Consider the following 5,400-nt stretch of genomic DNA (forward strand, 5'->3'; position numbering starts at 1 on the left):
AAATAATGAACAAATTTAGACCTTGTGAGAAAATTTATGGTTGAATGTTTATGTTAAAAATTTAAAGATAAACACCAAAAGAAGATAAACACAATTTATGGATTGCAAGCCAGCAGAGGCAAGGGGAAAAGAAATACAGAAAAGTGTTATCAATCCAACCGAAGGCAATAAAAGAGATACGAACCAAAGATAAAGGATGGAAAGCAGAAACACAAAATAGAGTGGTAAAAATAACTCCAACCTTATCATTGGCCAGAATAAATATAAAACAGATTAAATTTGCCTATTAAAAGATAGATTATTTGATTGAATTTTAAAAGCCCAAAGACAGGTTATATGTTTCATACAAGAGCTGTACTTAAATAAAGTGGGCTGGGAGTGTAGCTCAGAGATAGAGCACTCACCTAGCATGTGTGAGGCCCTGGTTTTGATCCCCATCACCATAAACAACAACAAATAGAATTAAACAACAACATCAACAACAACAACAACAAAAAAGGCTGAAAATAAAGGGACAGAAAAAGATGTATCAGACATAAATCACTAGAAAGCAAGCTGGGTTTCACGTCAGCTTGTGAAAGTAGGTGATTCTTGTTATGGTTTGATTTGGAGCATCCCCCAAAGATTCAGGTGTTGAATGCTTGGTCCCCATTGCAACCATGTTCAGAGTTGGTTGGATCAGGAGGGCTCCAATCTCATCAGTGAATTATGGATTCATAATCAGATGGTTTTATTGGGAGGAAATTGAAGCTTTAGAAGCTAAATCTTCATTGGAGGAATTAGGTCACTGGAGGTGTGCCCTGGAAGGGTATATCTTGTCCCGGGCCAGGCTGTTCTCTCTATCTCTCTGCTACCACATGATCCTTGCCATGAGGCTCTGCCTCACCACAGGACCATAAACAATGGAGCCAAGTGACCAAGGGTTAATACCTCTGAACCCATGAATCAAAGATAAATCTTTCCTCCCTTAAAGTGGTTTGTCTCAGGTATTTTGTCACAGTGATGGAAAGCTGACTTACATGATTCTCAAATCTTAGGTTTTATCTTTGACCTTTCTTGAAGGTTCCAGGATAACTTTCTGCTCATCTGTTCAAGTTCCCACAGGCATCTTAACTCAGCTTTATAAACTTGACATCATCTTTTTCCTTATTAGACTATCTCTGAATCAATTATTGACTCTACTGTCCACCAGTTGCATTTGGACACCAAATCTGTCACTTTTTTTTTTTTTTTAACTTGGACTTGCTTTGAGTGTTACAGCCTTCAAGATACAGACTTCTGGGAACAATTCTTGACTTTGAAGAAGGCACCTCACTGGGAATGGCAAGTGCCGAGGCAGACTCCCTGAGGGCAGATGCAACAGCAAAGAAATGGTCAGCTGGGACCTAACTCACCAGTCAAAACAGCATCCTGCCATCCCTGTCTTCTCTGATTCAGCTCTGCCCAGGAAGGAGTGGAGCAGAGTATCAATGAAGGCAAATCCAGCTGCAGAAAAGGAAGCTCTGCTGAGTAGTGAGAGGTGGTTTTGGAGGAACAGTGAGTAAGTGGTGCAGCAGGAGTGACTGGACAGTAGGAAAAGGAACTGTTGGATACAGACCAGCCACTCCTAGTGTGTCCAGCTTCACCTTTTATAAGACAGGCAGGGGGAGGCAGGGAGCCTCAGACTATTTTGGCTTTCCTTATATTTGACTATGTCAGTTCCACTACGTTCACCTCAATCCAGACGCTGACCGTGCCTTTTACAGCCACACAAATCAGATATTCTATTGGGTCGATGCAGAGCGGTTATTAAGTGACCTGCCTTGGGGAATCGCCTGCATCATTGTCATCAAACTGGTGTTTTCCTGTCAAGCAGGCACAAGTCTGGCTGCCACGGCATGGTTACTTCATGACCCAGGCTGCACCACAGGGACAGTAGCAGCAGCACCCTTGTAGGCTCCACCCTCTTTCTGCATGGATCAGCACTCTGCCTTTACTGCACTACACCAATATTCATTTTTAAAAATGCAACAATGAGGCAATTACTTAAAAGGAATACATGTATTTTGGGTGGTACTTTCTGCTCTCTAAGGGGTCAAATAATCTGCAATCCTGGGCGTGGCCAGAATAAGGAAAGGGTGAAGAGCAGAGAGGAAGCCTCCCATTCTCATGAGTCTGTGGGATGTCCCGAGGGGCTTAATTAATCTATCCCTGTGTTCCCCTGTTGCTGGCCAGAGACTGAGGTGACGACAGATGCTCGCACAGGATAAACACACACCTTCCTATCCTGGCCCCCATTTGAAGGGAGAGCGGCTGGGCCCTGGGCGCCAGCAAGGCTGGGAAGCACGGCCCTGTCTCCTCTGAGCCTATGGTGCCAGGCCACTGAGGCCTGCTCATCTGCTATGCTGCCTGGGTTTTAATGAAAACTGTCCATGTGCTGCTCCTCATTCCTAATTATCCATGCTCTGGCCTGGCTGCTGACATGTTTATTTTATAGCTGCCAGACTGGTGGAGATGGTTCCTTCATAAAGACTCACTCCCCTTTCAAGTTGAGTTTTCTTTTTGCCCATCATTTGTTTTTGCAAACATTTCAGGATTAATTGAACACTCTCCCTCCTTCCAACCAAAACACATGCTCGCCTTCCCTGCACAATATGGCAATCTTGGCATTTGATCATCTCTGCACTCTTTCATTTCTGAGGCCCCTATGCTGACAAAAGACCTGTCTCAAGTAACCTCAGGCCGCTGTGTTGGAGAAAATTGAGTTTCATTTCAGATTAGCCTCTTCAGTTTCAGCCTCTGAAAAGCTCATTTTCTATAAATCTAGGTTTGGATATCTTCAGGCTCACCTTGAGCATGCGACTGCATATCTTTTGCTCGTCTTTTTAATTATAACTATGGGTTTAGAAACTTCTACAATATGTCATGTTTCAAATAAGGGAAGAAGGGGGAGAAGAGTTAGCTCTGGGCAGGCTTTGAAGAGTGTCAAATAAAAATTGTTCTTCTCCAACATAATTTCACTATTAAGACTCCACTGAAAAATGGAGCTAGGGATTAAAATGCTTGTCTACATTATTTCTCTTATTATTTTTTTTTCTGTGGGACCAAGGATTGAACCCAGGGGCATACAACTACTGAGCCACATTCCCAGCTCTTTTTTATTTTTTGAGACAGTGTCTAAGTTGCTGAGGCTGGCTTTGAACTTGCTGTGTCTACACACCCTATTTTGTAAAACAAAACCAAAGAAAATATTTATCAGCCTCATTATTATACCCTCTTTCTTTCAAGTGTTGCTTAATCCTTTTTTTTTTCCCAGAGGAAACAAAAGGAGTGTTTAAGATTGCACTCATGGGTAGAAGGCAGAATAATGATTTTCCAAAGGTATCTAAAATTGCTATGGTTTGTCCTCTCCAAACTCATTTTAATCTCTATTGTTAAATGTGAATAGGGTAGAAACTTAGTCCAACTATGGTGTTTGGAGATGGGAATCAATTAGGGGTAGATAAAGCTATCAAGGTGAAGTCCTTGCTATACTTGTGACTATAAGAAGCAGCGGGGAGATGGAACACACATACAAAACATACCCTGCACCACTTCAGGACTCTGGCAGCCATCACCAGATGCAAGCCCTAGACCTTGGACCTCCAGAACCATGAGCCAAAATAAGCCTTTTTTTTTTTTTTTTTTTTTTTTTTTACCCAGTGAGTCAAACTAAAGTTCTTTTCTCTAAAACTTGCCCTGTCTATGTTATTGTTACTAACAATATAGAACAGACTAAGATAACATCCCAACATCAATCTGTCACCTTCCGAGTGATTAAGTTAAGGATCTTAAGGTGGGAGATTATCCTCAAGGCTATCTCTGGTACCACCAAAAAAGAAAAAAAATAGGGTTTGTAATAGGCACCAAGTGTAATCACAAGGGTCCTTAAAAGTGGAAAGGGGAGACAGAAGAAGAGAGTCAGAAGGAGATGTAATCAACACAAAAAGGTCCAGAAAGATTCAATGTTGCTGGCTTGGAATATGGAGGAAAGGGTCCTTTAGAAGCTGAAAAGGAAGGAAAATGGATTCTGCCTTTGGTCTCTCTAAAGGCCCACAGAGCTGCTGATGTATGGAATTTTCCCTGTGAGACCCCTGTTGGACTTCTGGTCTACAAAGCTGTAATCTAATAAACTTGGGTTGTTTTAAGCCACTAAATTTGTGGCAACTTGTTAGAGCAGCAGTGGGAAACTGATACATCATATAAATTTACTCCAGTCCAGTTAAATCTGAATTCTGTGTGACGGGCCCAGAAATCAATAATGCTCAAAGCTCTGCAGCAGATTCTCATGTGCATCATGGCTGAGCACCGTGGGGCTTTGCTGACTCTCTGGGTCCTTATACTTCTTTGCCTTTCGTCCTCCTGTAGTCCCATCACACCTCTGATGCTCCTTGTACACATCAGTCACCTCCTTGCTGACAAATCAAGTGGACACTTACTCCTCCTTATTTTACTCAAAATTCGACACTGTTAGCTGATTCCTTGTGCAGAACAGTCAGTCTCCTGCTGTGGCTTCCAGATACCACCCACTGTTTCCCTCTTACCTTGTTGAGCTTGCCATTCTCTTAAGCTTCTGCTTTCCTGCGTCCAACCCTTAAGTATTAATGTCCTGAGGTTTCCTTGGGGTCTCATCTCTTCCTGCTCTGCTTGCTCTTCCTTTCACCTGTATCTTTGTTGTCCATATAATGATGGTTGCCTAACTTAACTCTTTTGCTCAAATCTCTTCTCTGACTTTTAAAGCCATATACTCAACAATCTACTTCAAACTCAGCATGTCTCAAGATAAACTCATTTCCTCTACTGTAAATCCTTTCCTCTGCTTACAGTGTCTTTGTTCATGCAGCTACTTAAGATGGAAACCTGGGAATCATCCTGCCTTTTTTTTACTCCCTCTTTCCCTCCTCCCACAAATCCAGAGAATTGCTTCTCTCCATCCACTCAGTATCATTTTGGCTCATGCTTACTTTCAGCCTTGAATTATTGCAAAAGCCAAAGCCATTATTCAAAAATTAAAATGACATTACTCTATATAAATACTTTGACATCCTCAGGAATAAACTCTAAGCTCTTCACTATCTTTTTTTTTTTTTTTTTTTTTTTTTAATGGTGCTGGGAATTGAACCCAGGGCCTTGTGCATGCAAGGCAAACACTCTACCAACTGAGCTATATCCCCAGTTTCACTGTCTTTAAGATTCAGTATCACTTTGCCCCTGTCCAGAATCATCTCTGCCTATTCTTGGCCTCTTTATCCGCCCCCCACTGCCTTCTAGAAATTCTATACTTCCAATACCAACATGATGAATTACTTTAATTGTCTAAATTCACCATTCTTCCTCTTGTTCCCAGACTTTGCATATGCTGGTTTGTCTTCCTAAATCTGC

At 41.9% G+C, this 5,400-nt stretch overlaps 1 non-coding gene across 1 annotated transcript; it reads right to left on the bottom strand.

The window, feature by feature from the left end:
- Window positions 1-5,119: 5,119 nt before the first annotated feature.
- Trnaa-ugc (transfer RNA alanine (anticodon UGC)) lies at window positions 5,120-5,192 on the bottom strand. The gene has a single exon. It is a non-coding gene; the product is annotated as a tRNA-Ala (tRNA).
- Window positions 5,193-5,400: the final 208 nt, after the last annotated feature.

Source organism: Urocitellus parryii, chromosome 1 (genome assembly GCF_045843805.1).
Source record: "Urocitellus parryii isolate mUroPar1 chromosome 1, mUroPar1.hap1, whole genome shotgun sequence".
Taxonomy (NCBI): domain Eukaryota; kingdom Metazoa; phylum Chordata; class Mammalia; order Rodentia; family Sciuridae; genus Urocitellus; species Urocitellus parryii.